This window comes from Erythrolamprus reginae, chromosome 2 (assembly GCF_031021105.1).
Source record: "Erythrolamprus reginae isolate rEryReg1 chromosome 2, rEryReg1.hap1, whole genome shotgun sequence".
Lineage (NCBI taxonomy): Eukaryota > Metazoa > Chordata > Lepidosauria > Squamata > Dipsadidae > Erythrolamprus > Erythrolamprus reginae.
The window spans coordinates 143,297,807-143,317,929 of record NC_091951.1 but is presented as its reverse complement, the minus strand read 5'-3'; the positions used below and the strand labels follow the sequence as shown (position 1 = coordinate 143,317,929).

At 39.9% G+C, this 20,123-nt stretch overlaps 1 long non-coding RNA gene across 1 annotated transcript; it reads left to right on the top strand.

The window, feature by feature from the left end:
- Positions 1 to 8,088: 8,088 nt before the first annotated feature.
- LOC139158606 (uncharacterized) lies at positions 8,089 to 15,653 on the top strand. Its single transcript, XR_011557721.1, has 3 exons — positions 8,089 to 8,164; positions 9,147 to 9,238; positions 14,945 to 15,653. It is a non-coding gene; the product is annotated as an uncharacterized lncRNA (long non-coding RNA).
- The last annotated feature ends 4,470 nt before the right edge of the window (positions 15,654 to 20,123 follow it).

The window sequence follows — 20,123 nt, the reverse complement described above, 5'->3', positions numbered from 1 at the left end:
GGCAGCGCCGCTACGGAACAAGTGTTCCCTAATCGGCGGGATCCATACTTGGCCTGGCCAAACCCTAGACACTAGAACCCACCTAACTAAGGCGATGAAATGGAAGGCACGGAGTGACTCGGCCGCCCGTGCTAAGGCCCGGCCTTGCTAACCCATAGGGCACCCCCAAAACGTGACACAAGTCGCTGCCCTAAAAAGATGGGCCTCGTACAGAGGGCACACAGGCTGTCCAAACTGACTAATCAGTGACAGCTACTGCACCGTCAGGGCCTGACGAGCATCAGAAGGGGTCCCCTATCGCTCCCTTGCCCAGCCCTCCCACATCTTTCGAATGCGGAAGGCACCATAAATCAATTAAAAAACCCCGCCTTGTACAAAAAGGCGAGGCCGGCTTAGCTGGACCTAATAGTCCTAACTGAAAGGCCACGCTGCCTAAGCTGGACGCAAATACAGCCAGGTATACAAATGGGGCAGGCCAACTATAGTGGTAACCCTTATCCTGCCGGAAATCCCCAAACTCTTCGCCTGCCTGCTGCGAAGCCCCCCAGGAGCGCATGGCACCCCTGAGAGGGCCGTAGCCCAGCAGGCCTCTACTCTCCACTGCCCTGGAGCCCACCCAGGCTCCAAAGGTGGTCAGGAAAAGCCTCTGGCGACGCACGTGCCCACGGGGCCAGGGTCCGAAACCTGGGCAACTGACCATGGGACAAGGCATCAGCGATCCCGTTATCTAACCCGGGGACATGCCTAGCCAAAAACAAAGCGTTCAAGGACAAAGACCTGTGCACAAAATGGTGGACAAGCGGCATAACCCTGTCACTCTTAGAGGACAGGGCGTTCACAACATGGACAACCGCTAGGTTGTCTCACCAAAAGTGCACAGACTTGTCCCTGAACTGCTCTCCCCAGAGCTCTAAGGCCACTACCAAGGGAAAGAGCTCTAAAAAGGTCAAGTCCTTAACCAGAGGGGAGGCCCTCCATTCCGGAGGCCAAGCAGACCAGCACCACTGGTCACCTAACACAACACCAAAGCCACAAGTCCCCGCAGCATCCGAACACAATTGCAATTCAGCTTCCAAAAGAAGCTCTTGCCTCCAAAAAGACAACCCATTAAAATGTTCTAAGAACTCCCGCCATACGCACAGGTCAGCCCTGACCCCTGCGCATAAGCGGGTACGATGATGGGGCAAACGTAGCCCCTTCATCGCACTATACAACCTCCTAGAAAAAGCCCGACCAGGTACCACAACCCGGCAGGCAAAATTAAGGATCCCAGCCAATTCCTGGAGCTGCCGAAGAGTGACCTTCCTGCAGCCCAGAACCAAATCGAGCTTACCCCGAATCTTAACCAACTTCTCCAGGGGCAATCTGGAAGATTGCTCCTCTGAGTCCAATTCAATACCCAGAAAGGTAATCTTGGTGGCAGGGCCCTTGGTCTTCTCGGGGGCCAAGGGCACCCCCAGCTGAGCACAAAGGGTTTCGAAGTCCTGCATCAGAGCCAAACATTGCTCTGAACGCGCAGGCCCCGCCATCAAGAAATCATCAAGGTAGTGAACGACCGAACCCCGACCACTGTGCCTCCTGAGCGCCCACTCCAAGAAGGTGCTAAAGCTCTTGAATAGAGAGCAAGAAACAGAGCAACCCATAGGCAAAGCCCTGTCCACATAAAAACCACCTTCAAAGTGGAAGCCCAAGAGCTCGAAGTCATCGGGGTGTATGGGGAGGAGCCGGAATGCCGACTTAATGTCGCATTTACCCATAAGGGCTCCAGCCCCACACTTCCTAACCATGGGCACTGCCGCATCAAAGGATGCGTACCGTACCGAACAAAGTTAGTCAGGAATGAAGTCATTCACTGACTCCCCTTTTGGAAAAGACAAATGGTGAATCAGCCTAAATTCACCACTAGCCTTTTTGGGGACCACCCCTAAAGGGGACACCCGAAGATTCGGGAAGGGCGGCTCCGGGAAGGGCCCCAGGACCCTGCCCTCGGCCACCTCCTTCTGGATCTTCTCCCTAACAACGTCTTCATGTCCCAAAACCGACCTAAGGTTGTCGGACATAAAGGCTTTCCTAACCCCTACATAAGGGATCCTAAATCCCTCAGAAAAACCTAGCAAGAGAGCATCCGCTCTCGAGCGAGGTTGGTAGTCCTCCAACCAACCCTCCAGAGCCTGTAGCTTAATTGGGCTGGGCCCCTTTACCCCCAGCAGATGGGAGCTGCTTCGGTGGACCCCCACCCCTTTTGTCCCCCCCTTTTTTGGGCGAGGGCACACTGACGTGGCATGGGGGCCTCCACAGTTCCCGCAGGCATGCTTATACTTGCAAAAGGGACAAAAACACGCCCCTTTCGCAGCAAACTCATGTCATGCAGGGGAGGCTCCCTTCCCTGCACTCCTCGTGGCTGCCTTGGCCGGGGCAGAAGCCGTGGGCTCCTCCTCAATGTAGTGCCCACTATCTGTCCTATCACAACCCTCCTTACCGGACATGTAGGTCACCTGAAACCACAAGTCAGGCACCACCATGTCCCATGGCAGCGTGGGGTCAAAGGCCACCCGCATCCTAAACCCCTTATCATAGTGCCACCATATGGTCCCCTTATACTCAAAATGAGCCCTCGCTATGAGGTCAATATATTTGAGCATGGCAGCGGCCCTAGCCGGCTGCCTTTGAATCACCACTGAGGCATAGGTCAAGTAAGCGTACAGCCAAGAGCTGAAACACTTACTTATCTTCGTCTTTTTGGGCTTTTCCCCGGGCACTATGTCTTTCTCTTGCTTGGGGACCTCCCAATTTAAGAGGGAAAACAGGTCAACATAATCCCCCTTCCAAATCGCCTCCTTAACAGTCGGGTGCAAGTGAAACCCCAGAGGAGTGGCCGGCAATCCCATCGGGATTGCCCCTGCCCTAAGGCTGGCAAAAGGGTCCCATACAGTGGAAGTCCCCATCCCTAAGAAACCTGATGGATAAGGTAATAAAGGAGGTGGAGGCATGACAGCCGGGGCAGGGGGCACCCACGCCCCTGTCCCCGGCGCCCTGGGCCCTAATGGAAAAGCCACCCCAGGGGGTGGTGCCGCCGGGGCGGGAACTGGAGGGAACCACACCTGGTTACAGGTGCCAAAAGGAGGGACCAAAAAGGAGGGACCACACTTGCCAAGCCCAGCGTGGCAAAGGCCTGGCCGGGGGGCAGGGGAAGGGAGGGAGATGTTATGTGTGGTGCAACCTCACCTGCCCCGTAAGGGGAGGAAGACATCCAAGGCAGCCCCGGGATCCAAGGGCCCGATGCCGACGCCATCTGACCGGTCTGGGCCCTCTGCCCCAACTGGGCTGCAGCCTCATCTGGATCTCTCCCCAGAGCCACCGACGTGGAGGCATCCCCCATTCCGGAACCGGACCGCCAGCGCTCTAGATCATCCAGGCGCTCGAGGACCCTGGCCGAAGAAAGAGAAGGCAAATCTGGCTGAGAAACGGGTGGCACCAACACCATCCCCACCAGTGGAAACCCCCCAGGGGCCCCTTCCATATTTTCCCTGGCCCGGACTGAGGGCCTCAGTGCCCTCCTAGGCCTAACCGCCAGCCATGCCGGTGTGGCCGAGGCCTTCTGCCTCTTAGGGCCCATGACACCTTGAACCAGCAGAGCTCAAAGTAAGAGTCTAGGTCCCCAGCAGTCGGGTTTCAGGCCCGGTTACAGCACGGAAACTGCTTTGGTCGCATTGATGGATGATCTCTGGCGGGCCCGGGACAGGGGTTTATCCTCTGTCCTGGTGCTTCTTGACCTCTCAGCGGCTTTCGATACCATCGACCATGGTATCCTTCTGCACCGGCTGGAGGGGTTGGGGGTGGGAGGCACTGTTCTTCAGTGGTTCTCCTCCTACCTCTCCGGTCGGTCGCAGTCGGTGTTAGTGGGGGGTCAGAGGTCGACTCCGAGGTCTCTCCCTTGTGGGGTGCCTCAGGGGTCGGTCCTCTCCCCCCTACTATTTAATATCTACATGAAACCGCTGGGTGAGATCATCCAAGGGCACGGGGTGAGGTATCATCAGTACGCTGATGATACCCAGCTTTACATCTCCACCCCATGTCCAGTCAATGAAGTGGTGGAAGTGATGTGCCGGTGTCTGGTCTGGTGAGCTGTCTGGGCGAAAAGTCTGAGCCCGGGCCTGCACGCCCTTTTATAGGGCTGGCAGGCCCCGCCCGGACACATCACCAATCAGGCCACTGTGGCCTGTTCCTCGGCCGAAGTCACGCGATCTCGCGAGACTTCGGTCGAGAGACAACATGGCGGCTCCGCCGAGTGCCCAGTCGCCCCGTTGCCTATCGGCAAATGCTGCCGGCGGGTAAGTCCGCCGGCGCTATTTTTTTCACATTGCTTAAAAATGAGAAGATGAGTTCTTTTTTTTTTGTTCCTTTCAGTTTTTCAATGATTTTAACTTTGCAAAGAAAGAAAAATATGCCTACTAATTTGTATACATATGTAGATATAAATATGTGCAGTTTAAATAAAATTACTGTATGTGTATAATATACATGTGTATATTTCTGTCAGTGTCTTGGTTTTTGGCTCTATTCTGTCTTTTCTTTACACTATTTCGCTACTCAGCATAATCAGGGATCTTGATATGATATGTCCCTTAAGTTACAGTAGCCATAGGAAACTATCAGTAAAACTGAATATACTGGAAGCTCCCTCCCTCCAGAATTTCTCTGAATGCTGTCATGAAATTTTCATTAGAATATATGATGACTGCATCATGTTGAAAAATTGCGTAATGACACTACATTGTAGAATCTTGATCATCATCTTAGATTTATCAAATTTTGTGCTTATAATTCTGTCTCCATAAAATGATTTTTTTTCTTTTATTATATTATTTAATCATTTGTACTGGAAGTTAAACAAAGGTCCAGTTCTAACTTGGGTAGAATGATGGGCTCAGGAACTCAGGCCTAGATGGTTATTAGAATGAAACCCCTTTATTAGAACAGCTGTCAACAGGACAAAGCAGTAACTGGCACAGGCAAGTGTATGTCAGGCTGCTATTTATATGGTGGCTGTCAAACTAGTAGCCAATAGCAGGGCTGTAATTTTTCCACTGGCTGATCTGTCAATGGACAGCCAATAGGAAAATAGCTCCTAGCTACTAGGTAGATTTTGAGCATGGACACGCAGCAGGTCTGATAATCAGTTTTTATTAAAGGAAGCTGTCATTTTTCAACTATTATTGAGGACATGCTTTCCTGACCCTCCCAAATGTACAATTCCTTGAGCTCCTTTTTTAAACAATAAATAGAATCATTAAGTGTTGTATCTCATGATTCTTGACAAACGTATCTTTTCCTTTATGTACATTGAGAATTTCAGAACATATGCACCAAAGACAAATTCCTTGTGTGTTCTATCACACTTGGCCAATATAGAATTCAGAGAGAGAGAGAGAGAGAGAGAGAGAGAGAGAGAGAGAGAGAGAGAGAGACTAAGGTCCATCAAGCACCATCAGAAATAATTGGTCTTGACAGCTGACTTACAAAACCCTGCAGTTCAGACACCTTAATCATCCCCTGCTAGATGCAATTGATTAGGGACTCCTCCATAGAGTTGTCTTCTGTAGAGACAAACAGGCCTGTAAAATGGACTTATGCATAGGAACACAGGGAAGGAAGGAAGGAAGGAAGGAAGGAAAGAAGGAAGTGTAAAAGCAGAAAATGATTTCAGCCTCAGTATATCATGATTAATTTTGGGATTTAGAAACATCTAGTTATTTTAGAATAAATATAGCTTCAAAGAAATCCATTTTCCTCCTAGCTGTCAGTCCTCCCAGAAAACAAATGAGATGGATGATTCTTCTTTATTGTATTGCTACATTAACATTCTGCTAAAGCAAGTCTGAAAATACAAATCTCTCACCCGCACTTTTGATACATTAGGTTGGATACTTTTAAAGATTCTTTTTTTGCCCCTTAAGAAATTGAAGACCCCTCTTCTCCCTTTTATCTGATCATTCCCTAGCAGCATCTTTTTCCCTCAAAAACATTCCCACATGCCATTACCTTGATTCTTTTCTGTACAGATCCAAACTACTCCAGAGATAATTTGGGGGCTGTATCCTTGCTCTTATTTGAAAGTGGTTTTTGCTCACTTTAGTCAGTCATTATTTTATTATCTTGTAAATTATCTTGTAAATCTCTATGCCCATATCCATTCTGTTACAGACAGCTCCCAATGGGCAGATAGAATATATAGCTGAACCCTTAACTTCCAAGTAACAGATTTTGCATAAGTTGTTGGGTGGCATTACCTTGTGTGTGGGGGAGAGATACTACTTCACCACCAGTATTTTAAAAGATGAAATAATTACACCTAGCCTTACTCATGGGCTAAGTGTGATTAAAGCAGTATCATGGGGAACAATACAAAGACATTAGGATCAGTACTGGATTCTAAAACCCTTTATTACCGATTTGCACCCACACACATTCTGGGCAGGTGGGTAGGTGGGTGTAGCTTCCCACTGCTGGTCCTACTGGTACCAAGAACCAGACCAAACCAGGAACAACACACCTCTGATCAGGGTATGGTTTTGTTATGATTCTGTACAAATGCAGAAAAACATAAGAAGGTACCAAAATGAAGGAACTGCCATGTTTTTCTAAATCTCCCATTTGCCTGTCACTTTGCTCCCAAAGATACAGTAAGTTCCCATCAAGATAAACTCTTTGAGTCCTACACATTAAAACATTAGCAACATTTGCACTAACTCTCAGCCCCAGAATATTGTGCGGTAGTGGCCTTAAACCTTTTGGGCACTAGCAACCGGTTCCATGGATAAAGGTTTTTCAGTGGACCAGAGGAGTGTGTGTGTGTAAGTTTTCCTGTGCTGTCTGCATCCTACAGATGGAGCTTTGCTCATTTGCCAACCCAGTTTCTTGCATGCCAGGTATATAGTTTTCAAACATGATGTATAAGAAACATTCCTTTAATAAACAATACACAATGCACTAGTATAACACCTCATTGAGACATATATAGATGATTTAATAAAGCCTAAGTGATGTCTGTAACAAAACATTTCTGAATGAGAGGCTGTAGTTCATTTGTCTTGGCAACTTACCATGACATGAATTCTGATAATGTATTTGGCATGGCTCTTAACTTGGACAATCATTTTTCATGTTATGTATAGGAATGCTTGTCCCTCACTCAAAGTGTACTAGCAGGTCTCCCAATGGCCTTCGTGGTGAGTCAGGAAGCAGGAAGTGGCTGAGGTATAATTGAATGCATTCTAAAGTAAAAAGGATGTTCTTTATTAGGCTATTATTTATTCATTGGTTAGATTTCTAGCTCATATTTTCTCCAAGCGCAAAAGGTAGAAGAAAAAACATTTCTCTTCCATTTACCCCTAAAACAGCAACCTTGAAAGGCAGATTATACTAAGAGCATATGACCTGCCTGAAGACCTCCTTGGCTAAGGATAAAGTAACATTCAATCACCAAGGCAAAGCATGGTTAATTATCATCTTGCCCTTCATCCTGTGCTCTGCTTTACACATTGAATAACCTAGATTGATTGAATATGGTACAATTTCAAAGATAGTTTCATGCTCTGTTTATATAGTTGTCATATACAGTACAATTCATAATCTCTTCCTAAACAATTTTAGGATAATTTAAAAGGATAATTTAAAAATGCAAGCTTACTTGATTGCTTTTTTTTACCAGCGCACTCTGTAACACATTTTAGAATGTTCATGTGCTGTGGTAGAAATCAGCTCTACTTGTTTTTTTTAACTTACTTTGAACAATGCATACACGATCTAGATCCTGGCCATCACATATGCCTTATTAAAATTTACCTTCCATGCTCAGACAGAGAGGTCCCCCCCCTCTTTTTTTAAACTGATGACTTCCTTTATTCATTTATTCCTTTATTATCTACTTTGAAAGAGGAAACAGAGGAGGAACAACTGTATAATATGCATTTCATTTAAATATTAATTCCATTTATGCAAAAACCCTGAAAGGACCTACAAGATCAAGCAAATGTTGTGAGGGGCAGAAAGCATGAGACATTTATTTATTATTTATTTATTTATTAGATTTGTATGCCCCCCCCTCTCCGAAGACTGTTGAATATGTGAAGCATTTGTATTCAACTGGAAACATCAGAATACGGTAATAAAACCAACTCTACGCTAAGACATAACTTGATCCATAACTTTTTAGGGAATCAGCTGTTTGGTTCATTTTTTAAACATCTATGTATCAAATCTTTCACTATATTTGCACTAATCAGATGGAGAGCATCTCACTGGATATTTGGGGAGCACATTTCATTTACTAGGGAATATCCTAGCTCTCTAATGTAACAATGAAACTTAACAGTCTTCTTTGAAATTCCACTTCATTTCATGATCAAGGAACTAATGTATTTTGTAAATAAAAATAATTAGCACTTATAGAAGCTTGCAGGCAAACTATGGCAATAGAAGTCCCTCTCTTCCTTAGAGTAGTTTGCTTCTTGATATCTGGATCATACCCTCCTTCTTGGGCTTCCAGGGAGCTTTGAAGACATGGCTCTTAGAGAAAGCATTTAGAGACCATGAAAGTTTACCTTGGCCCATTGGTTGATGCCTTTAGGCGTTTAATGTTGTTTAATGTAAGTTGTCTAGATTGTTTGGAACTAAGCAACATACAAATAAAGACAAAAAGTTAAATAACTGTAACAGTGAAGCCATGGCAATCAAAAAGAAATCCAATTACAACTCCCCCATCCCCAACCTCCTTCCCTCCCAAGAAAGGCACTCAGTTTTGTTTAAGGCAACAAAGAAATATTCCTTACCGAGTTTGGAATGTATATTTGCTAAAGATTATGGGACATTTTTGTTTAGTCTGCATTCAGTTTAGCCCACTTTGCATCTTCAGGATTGCTATGCAAATTGGAGTGCAATTATTGTGTTGATTCCCTGTTTCTCTGACTATAGCGATATGGTTTGTTTTTGTTTGTTTTCTGTTCAAAAATGCTTTTTACTGGGAGAAACTGCATGCCAAAAATGTATGAGAAGGGAAATTGTGCATAAAACTTGAATCATGGAAACTTAAACTACTATTCACATTCGAGTAGCAACCAACAAATATTCATTTAATCTCATTTAAGGGTGGGAGAGGACCAGATATACAGTAACCGAGGCACCTTTCTATGACATCTTAAAATATGTCCCCTTAGATTATGAGCTTGATTCCCTTAAGGTAAGTGAATTTAATTGCATTATTTTCAAAAGTAGCATAAATTTATTATTTTATTTACAGACTTCACTGATCTCATATAATTATTCTAGATGGGTGATAACAAGCTATATAATACGATTAAAGATAAAAATATCCTTTGCTGTGGTATCAGACCAAACATTGTCTCAGACCAACTGACATCCTACCCCAATGCATGGGGGAAGAGTCATTCAGAATGTTAAAAGGGTAGGGATTGCACAGGAGAGGCTGCTCCAAATACATTCAGAAGGCATACCTTCAAGGTCCCATGAAATAACAACATTTAAGGGAAGGTACCTGGAACTCACCTACTCTACCTAATCTAGTAGGATGGACAAATACCCTCAGGGCATTAACATCATTGCCTTGCTTTTACTCCTTATTTAGGATTTGTCCCTGAAATAATCACATACTTCTATAACAACAACAGAATACCCTATGCAACTAGTCTTACAATCCTAGGTTTAAAAAGCTTAGAACTATGTCGCCTTAAACATGATCTAAACATAGCCCATAAAATCATCTACTACAACATTCTTCCTGTCAACGACTACTTCAGCTTCAACCACAACAACACTTGAGCACATAACAGATACAAACTTAAAGTAAACCGGTCTAAACTTGACTGCAGGAAATACGACTTTAGTAACTGAGTAGTTGATGCATGGAACTCACTACCAGACTCTGCATTATCATCACCTAACCCCCAAAACTTTACCCTTAGACTGTCTACTTTTGACCTCTCCCGATTCCTAAGAAGTGCACCAGATTGCCTTCAGTCCCCTGTCCTAATGTTTGTCCTTTACTAGTATCATGTATAGTATATAAATATTATTATATCTTTGTATACCACCAATACATACTTGACAAAACAAAACAAATAAATAAATAATCAAATAAATAAATAAATATAACAAAGGTAAAGTCTCTGCTTTTCATTCAGGAAGTGATATCTTTTTGCTTCTCCTCTAATCTACCTACAATCCTTTGCAGCTATTTTCAAAATTCTGCAAGACAAGAAGAATTCATGAATACATTATGCTTCCTAATAAGAAGAAGTCTCTGTTAGGATTTTAAATTTAAGATTTTTTTTTTTCATTTTCTAATGAACTCCAATTTTTTTCAGCTGTCCTTCTCCCTTTAATTCTTGCATGTCTCCTTCCTATTGTCAATTCTTTTGTCTCCATGCTCACTTGTGCTGAAATAAATGCTAATCTGTCACGTCAGATGCAAATCCATAGTTCATTTATCAATAATAATAATAATAATAATAATAATAATAATAATAATAATAATACCTCAAACATCCCGATGATCATAAAGAGCCATGACAAAATTCTATAGTTTTCTCAGCATCTTAAATTGCATTCAAAGAAAAAACACACATAGAAGCATGATTTTCTTTCTGTATATTTTCCTGTTCCATTTGTTTTATTACACTCTAGTGAGGTTGCTTCCATTTGTAGTGGATTTTTTTTAAGGAAACTAGCTTTCAGCATTCAGCTGGGAGAATTACTGTGGGACAATATGTAATGAAGAAAATAGGAGCAATGATGTATGACCCTTCGGCACTATGTTCATCTCTTTTTCATTTAGAAGGTTTAGAGGTTGAAAAGATAAACACAGGTCTGAAAGGGTAGGAAGTCCCATTGATATAAGATAGCATATACAATTTATAAACTTCCCAAATTCCAGTTTGGTAGCCAAAGCACCAGAGAGATTTTGAGCCTTCACTGGTTTTGGTTTAAACTGTGGGAAACTTTGTTTGGATCACTGCATATACAACTTGAAATTTAGCAAAGAAAGCCTTCAGTAGTTGTCTCCAGTGCTACATTCCAAAATATGTCCTGGGAGCTCAATACATGCTCCATAATGATTTCAGAAGGAGAAACATTAAAGTATAATACAGAGTTGGAGATATTTTAGCTCCCAATCTATTTATCTATAGCCTTGAATCCCTCTTCAAAATTTCAACAATGTGACTGCTGAAAAATCGTCAATACAGTTTGAAATGTACACACACACACACACACACACACACATTACACACAGACATACACACTTATCCATCAACCATTCTCTTTCAGGATAAGCAGTGTAATGCAGAGTGCAGAAAAGAAATAAGAAACAAGAACCAGAGAAATGAAAGCTATTTAAAAAAAAGAAAAGAAAAAGGAAAGGAAACATAGCTAAAGTTATTTTACTCTAACATCAGTCAGTGCCTATTGATATCTTTTTACACATTATATTCTTGCTCCTACCACATTCACATGCTTTTTCATACATTGCCTTTTGTTGCCTTTGATCTCTCCTCCGTTTTAAAGACTTCATCAGATCTATCTAAATACTTTCCCTTTCTCTCACCCCATTCATTCTTCCTTCAGATTTTGGTTTTGTAATTTGTGATATTTTTCTTGTGAAACTAATTCCATGGGAGTTTTTTTTTTAAAAAAAAATATTTGTATTAATTTTCGAGAAAAAGACAGACAGGACATACATACATTTAACATATATTTGGGGCTGCAATTACACCACTTATTATAGAAGTCTTTCTAATACAGAAATGGAATATACTAAAATTTATATAATCAACAGTTTGAATGAAAAGAAGAATTTTTGTTTTTATATAGTTTAACCATTGATAACTATAATTATAAAAAAATGAACTATTTTTATACATTTACATTACTTTCAAGTCATTTAGTATTTTTGTTTTTTTTATTTAACCATACGTAAACCTTATTCCAAATATTATAGAAATCAGATTCTTCTTGATTATTTATCCGCCTTGTCATCATATCCATTTCAGCACATTCTATGATTTTCCTTATTACATCCTCCTCCTTGGGAATGTCTTCTCCCTTCCAGTTTTGTGCGTAAACTATCATAGCCGCTGTCAAAATATGAGTAATTAAGAAAATAATATCTTTTTTTATATTTTTGTTTTGTTAATGGTTTTATGCATAGTGCATTTTCTAGTTGGACCTTTTCTGATTATTATGAGTATGTCATCTGTATAAAGCAGCCACATTTTGGCTTGTATCTATAGAAATATTATTGTTTCTGGACCTTGCATGACTGTCCCTTCTAGATATCTTGAAATGGCTGATTTGATGGGTCTTCCTCTGATTTCTCAGTGCCTGTCTTCCATATAGCAATAGGACTTAAACCTGTATACCATTTTGTAGTGCTTTACAGCCGTCTTTAAGTAGTTTTACAGTCAGTACATCACCCCCCCTCCCCAGCAATCTGGGACCCCATTTTACCCACCTCAGAAGGATAGAAGACTGAGTCAATCTTGAGCCTGATGAGATTTGATCTGCCAAACAGCTGGCAGCCAGTGATCAGCAAAAGTACCCTGCAGTACTGCACTCTAATCACTGTGCAACTGTGGAGTGGTATAAATAAGTAGTGAGGTGGAAGTCTGTAAGCCCCGTACATTACAATAGTATCTAAATCAGTTTAAAGGCCACATACAGTAAATCTATATAAATAAATGTAAATGTGAGTGATTTGATTTTTGTCTGTTGTGGTACATTTGATATGTTATATACTAGTGCTGTAATTGATATTTTGGCTGGGTTTGGATCAGGGATAGGCAAAGTTGGCTCTTCTATGACTTGTGGATTTCAACTCCCAGAATTCCTGAGCAAATCATGCTAGCTCAGGAATTCTGGGAGTTGAAGTCCACATGTCATAGATGAGCCAACTTTGCCTATCCCTGGTTTGGATTTATGCATGTAAAAAGGTCTAGGATATCTTTCAGCTTTTCATAAACGTGCAACATAGCTGTTTTTCTTTCTTTCTTTTTTCATTTGTTTATAATTTTTATTATCTATTCCTCCTAGATTTCAAGTCACATTTTTTGTTTGCCATGAACATTAGTCTTGGCTTGTGTTGCCCATCAGTCAGTCAAGGATTTCAGATAAATTCTAGCTTTTCATTTGCTAAAGAATGTCTAGATTAGGTTAGCAGTCTGAGTCTTAACAATGCCATATTCAGTATTCTCTGCTAATTATAAGGCCAGTATTGATTTGTTTGGGAACATTTTCCATTATATCACAGATGCAACCTAAGCTTCTATACTTTAATTCAAGATTGCTTGTACTACAATGATAGGATAGGATAACTAATTTAGAAGATGCCTTGAAGCCAACTTGCTGTTGTCATGTTACCTGAAAACTATATGGAGATTTAATAGAGATTGAAAGGAAAGATGATGGCAGATTCTGTTCTCCAAGAGTGAACATATTATTTTTTCATCTTGATGAAGGAAATAATGAGGATAATATTTGTCAACTACTAAATATCGAAGGCATGATAGACAGAGATCTATAGTGAATGGAATATATGGCTGTTGCATCTTTAGTATTCATGTAGAAAAGAGAATCTTAGCAGATGTTGCATTTGTGAAGAAGAAAACCTGCAGAAATTCTTTCCTCTGTGCAAGTTTAAAGGAAAGGGGAGACCAATATTTTACATCTGGCAAATCCATTTCAGTAAAATCACACTGTGGCCTTTGTGGAGAAAAATCAATCTTTATAGTGAATTACTATTTCATCTTGTACAATGGAGTTCATTTCCCACAAGCCAATAGTGTTACTTTCAAGATATTTTACCAACTATGAAATGTTCAACACATTTTAGAACTGCATATTCTTCTATTGACATTTCCTTCATTTTAATGTTACAATTTAAAAAAAAAGGGTGATGCAAAGAAATTGCCCAACTAATAATCTATTGAACTTGATTTGTATCATAATAATGTAATATATAAGTATTCATTCCTTGGAGGTTTTCATATCTAAAAATTAGCTACATATTTTTCAGAAAAAATATTTATCCTCAGTTTTTAGAAACCTGCACAGTAAAAAAAAATCATGATTATAAATCTTTGTTTCTATCTCATAGAAACTATTTTTCAGGATTCCAGTTAGGAGATTGCTGATGATGTTTTCTCTTTCCAGAAATGAACACATCCTAACACAACCACATTGGTTAAATTCTAAATCATTTGATCAACTAATCCATTTAAGCTGGATGGCAATGATATCTAGTAGAAAGGGTAATGCATACATTAGTTTTTATTTGCAGATATGATAAGGCCGAGGTTTTCATAGGAAGATTCTGCTAAAATGAAGTGTATCCGCAAATACTAAATATTGATGAAAATTTTTATGTTGTCTTCTATTTTTTCTTTATAAAATCCATTTATTTCTTAAAGACATATTTGTCTACTGAGTATGATGACATTGCTGGTATTCCTGTTATACTATTAATATATTTCTTTCTTTATTTGTCAAATTTATAGTGTTATCCATCTCATGCAAATATGACTCTGGGCACTATATAATGGGAGTATAAAATAGATGATATATAAAACATTTATTATAAAAATAGAATTTTTAAAAAATCATAAAGGCTATAATATTCTACTGTAGATAGCTATTCAAATTGTTCGTCAACAGTAGCTAGATCTCTTTGCAGAACTGAATATTTAATATTTTTTTTCTGTAATGACCTCATCTAAATCCATATATTTGGTACTGGTTATATTGGGTTTGACACCCCATAGGAAAGAATATATTCCTATAATGGCATTAAGTATTAAAATACTAAGTGTTGTTTCCACTATTTTGAAAATTGTCCAAATGTTATCTCCCCTAAAGAACCTTGTCTTTTTCACAGGAATCTTTGACTACAAAGGAATGAGGATGAGAAGGAAAAAGTAAAAAAAAAAATGACACCTGGAAGAAGATTCCAAACTGGTCTTACTGTGTAGCCATTCTAAAACAGCCTTATTATGCAAAGCAGAGGATTCTTCTGCATATTTCAATCTTAACAATAACATGCTGATTGTTTTGAAAAAGAAATAATGTGGAAAATGCCAGAAGGGAAAATGCATATGGATATTTCATGATCGGAATAAGCAGGAAAAAACTGGAATCCAATGTCCAACCCAAGAATCATTCCATCTGGAAAGTTAGCACCCCTGTTCCTGAAACTATCATATGGAGATTGATTGACATATTTAATATATTGATGACATTGAAAACAATCTTCATAGCCAATGCTGAGGATGAAAAAGAAGAGGCTTGTTTTCTTCCCAGTTTACATTAGTAAATTATTTTATGTTTGTGTCCAGTTGACTAGGGAATAGATGTAGGAATCAATAATGGGCACCCATTTTCTTAAGGATATTAGTGTAAAAGAAATTAGTTTTTCTGACATCTATTTTCACAAAGTTTCCTAACCTCTTTCTTCTTTCCCTGCATCTAAAATATTTACAATTATGGGGGTATATCAAGATCAAGCATAGAAAGACCTCTAGGGGAAAAATAAATATTATTAATTAGCCATGCTTCTTCTGTTTTGTGCTCTGGTTTTCCAGAATTAATATCAAAGACAGACTACTTTTCCTGTCTCAGCTTTTCTCCTCCTAGGATAAGGTCAATGGATATTTTACAAAGTGATCCAATGGCAAAACATATTAAAATATGATACTCAGTTGGCACCTTTTAGTTTGAATTGTAACTTAAACATATCAAAGTGTGCAATAGATGAGACTTGGGTCCTAACTGTTTTTATATCCAGATAAAATAAGTCTCTTGAAATTATTGTCTTTTGATCAGACTTCCTTGTTCTTTACTGCTGAAACCATTGTTTATGTGCAAAATACCTTTCCGTATATAGCTAAGTTCAAACAACTTATAGTGCCATTTTTAGTTACAATTTTGGCTTAGGCTATTTTATAAATCAGATTGGTTTAAATTTAGTGCATTGTGTCTGCCTAGACAATGGTGATTTTATTTAAATCAAGGTTTGACATGATGTCTGAACTCAATTGTTATTTTCAATATAAAAATATATTTTCTAAAGATGTCCTTTGCCATATGACTTGTGGAGTGGGGGGAAAAAGTTCACATTTTCATGTTATGATACATTTACAAATCATTTGATCTAAACCAACATTTAATACTGCAACTATTCTGAAAACTGAGAAATGAAGAAAGAAGAAAAATATGTGGAAGATTTGATCAGATTGCTGAAAACCCTCTGAAAACTGGCATAAAATCTTGTCAATCAATTCATACCCACAAACCATTGCTGTGTAAATTTATTTTTTCTGATGCCATATCATAATTTTTTGGGCTACCCAACTCTACGACAAATTAAGGAATTACAAGTTGTAAAAACACATTTATTTAAAATATCCCAAATGTTTATGTTCTGAATGCTGGTGGGCATATAGTACCAGAGATATTTTTACAAGTACAGTCCAGATTTATGAGAATTATTCTTCCAGCCTGCTGATTCATCCCCTACTATGACTTGGTTTAAAACAAGCGAACCTTTTTTTCCTCGGGTGCTGAAAGAGCATATCATACATGAGTGCCACACCCATAATTTAATGCCTGGGGAGGGCAAAAATAGCTTCCCCTGTCCTCTGAAGGCTAGAAATGGCCTGTTTTCCAACTTTGGTGGGACCAGTAGGCTCATATTTTGCCCTCCCCAGGCGCCAAAGATTTCCCTGGAGCCTGAGGAGGGTAAAACGCCCTCCCCCATCCCACTGAAGGCTCTCTGGATGGCAAACACGCCCTTCTAGAGCCTCTGTGTGAGCCAAAAATCAGCTGATCAGCACACACATGCATCTTGGAGCTGAGCTAGGTCAACGGCTTGCATGCCAGCAGATATGGCTCCGCGTGCCACCTGTGGCACCCATGCATAGGTTCGCCATCACTGGTTTAGGATCTCTTTCCAAGCTATCCAGATTAGAGACTTTCCCCTTTAAATAGTATGCAGTAGGTGAGACTTGGCATAAGTCCTAATAAAATTGTTTTTCTATCCAGATAAAATAAAGTGATAGGCTTTATTAGTCTTGTGAATTTTTGTAACTTCTCATCAGACTCCTTGGTTCCTTGCTGCTGTAAATAATGTCATAACCATCTACTACATGCAAAATATATATTTATGTATGGCTTGGTTCAATACCCTACCCACAAACCTGGTGGGGGTATATAGCACTTTATAAGTGGAGCCACATAAATATTCAGGTGACATTTTTGATGTGGTTACCTCAGCAAAAATCTTCAATATGCTTTCTTGGATGTAGCACTTTCTGTTTTGCTTTTTGAAAAACATCTCACTTGAAGCTTTCTCTACCCCAAATGCCAGATTATTCAGAACCCTCTAAAAATAGGCGGTTCCTTTCTTTTGGTTGATAATTTAAAAGTTATCATATGAAAAATGAATCCGAAGATGAAAAGAAAAACATAAGAAAAGTCAGCCCCAATTCTTAATGCTATAAAATTTCTAATAATGACCAAAGAGATTGGAAATGGGATTTTCACTAACCCAAATCAACTACTGGAAGGCTTTTGATTAATTGCCTGGCAACCTAACCTTTCTGGAAGTAGATTTAATGGAGCTGGAAGTGTTAAATTATTTTTTTGAATGGAACTTTAGCCTTCTTGTGACTTTCTAGAATCTCTCAGCATTTCATTTTCTGCCATGGTGGATAATACTCTGATGCTGTGGGTGCAGGCTGGTGGGTGTGGGTGAGGAGATGATCCCATATGCTCTCTAGACAAATAGTATTATTTTATTCACAGTGAGATCTCTTATCCACCAGGAGAACTTTTGTTCTCTGGAAGGTTAAAAGCATAATAAATAAAGTCTGTTGTTGCTGCAGCTATTCTGTGTTTCGGCAGCTGTCAGGATTACTTCTATTCATCATCAGAAAATAGTATTTTGTGATTACGGAAAGCATTTGAAAATTGGATTTATTTATTGGATTCATAAAAGGCCTACAACTGTAGCTCATACTTTTTGCAAAGTGGCACTCAGATGCAACCCTAGCAACCTTCATATCAGCCATGGAGAATTCTGCAGGTTTTGGAGGGCTGCACAGTCCTTTTAGTACAATAAGGGGAGAGGGGGAGAGGTATGCTTTGCCTATTGGAGACCTTGAAAAATTCATCTAACACTGATTTTTCTCAGGGTGATACAGTTACACAAAGTTTCAAAAAAATCTGAGATGTTGTCTCTCTAGCACTCCCTCTCTTCCTCTGCTTGCGTAAGAAGTGGTTACATCTCACTCCTGTTGCCCTCAGATCATCCTTCAGGGTTGCAAAGAAGAACTTAAATGGAAGGGTTCATATGATGCTGTCAGCTATTAACATTTAGGAGGTAATCTCCCTAAAACCATAAATGTTAAATACTTTGGCATGCCCTTGACAGGTATAATTGCCTGCAGTCCTGTAAAATATAATGACCATCTGGAAGAAAGCAATGAAATCATGGGAGAGAAAGAGGAGTCTAGTAAATAGACATATTAATATCTGATCAGTGTGACATCTATGGTGCACAATATCCCCATTACTTGGCAATGGAAATAATTTCTCTTTTTTTTCACACTTCCCACCAATTTTACAATCACCAGGGAAGCACCTTCTATTTTCTTTTAGATAATAAACATAGGGCAATTTGATGTCATTCAGATCAGGAAGAAACTAATTTCTGCTTAATTTAGCTGACAGCTGTGTCAAAGAAAACAGGCCTGCTAGAGATCAAACCTCTAGCTTGCAAAACTAATAACTTTTTATGTCTGCAAAAGCATGATGTCATTGTAATAATATATTTTATAAAGACTTGTCTATTGTGTGACAGTCTTTTTTTAATTGTTTCGTTACTACTGTGTACTCAGAAATGGACAATGAAGTCCATTTTAAAAAACAATTTGGGTTTTTAAAAAAGATACTATAGCATATATTTTATACTATACAGTGTACCTCCAACCTAATTTCGGTTGTGGTTGGTTCGCATCCATCTCCTTTGATTACGGACTTTGAGGAGAATTAACCGGGTCCGTCTGGGTATCATAGGCCAGTGTGTTTATCAGAGGAATTGGAAAATGAGAGTGAGGGAGAGTTAGGGCCTGGGGATCCTACAGGGGCTGCAGACCACACAGCTGTGGTAAGGTCAGAGTCAGATGAATAGGTGGATATTATGGACCCAATATTAGACACTAGAGTAAGAAGAATGAGAGGGAAACAAGAGTATCTCTGGCAACATAGATCTAGGCATTGAATACTTCTATGCATAGCTAGTCATCACAGGTAGTATAAAAGGGGAGGATGATGATAATTTCTGGTGCACAAGTTCAATGTTCCTATATGAAGACAGAGAACTAGCAGCCAAAAAGTTTCTCTCTTAAATCCTTCTGCAACTTGCAATCCTAGTTTTGGAAGGCATTTGTGAGTACCTGTCCACACAGAATTAATTACTTGAATTTATGACTTTCTTTTGGATGCTTGTTATTAGCTGTACCAATAACGCTGGACTTTTGGCAATTGAACAGACATTCCTCTGATTTCATTGCTGTTTCTAGCATGTTTCTTTGTAAATAGACAAATATACATAGTGACTTTGCTTCCCAATCTTCATTGGAGCTTAAATATTGCTAATTAACCGGGCCAGACAGAACAATTCCCTTCTCCAATGAGACTATTAAGAATAGCCCAAAGGAAGCCAATAAGTGTTGGTTGACTTAAAAGTTCAGACTTCTTTTATCACAGTCACTGGCAGGTATCAGTAGATTTATCCATATCAACTAAGAATCATCTCAAATTTCTGTACCACTTGAAAACAAAAGCTATTTCTTTAACACAGATTCCAAGGCAGTTGCTTTATATCTATGGAATGATGATGATGATGATGATGATGATGATGATGATAGTGAAAATGGTGATGGTGATACTATCTATTCATTCATGTCCAATTCTTGGAAATTCTATGGACTAGCTGTGTCCACATTTTCCAATTTTGTATAGCTTGTTTGGCACTATACCATAAATATATTTTATAT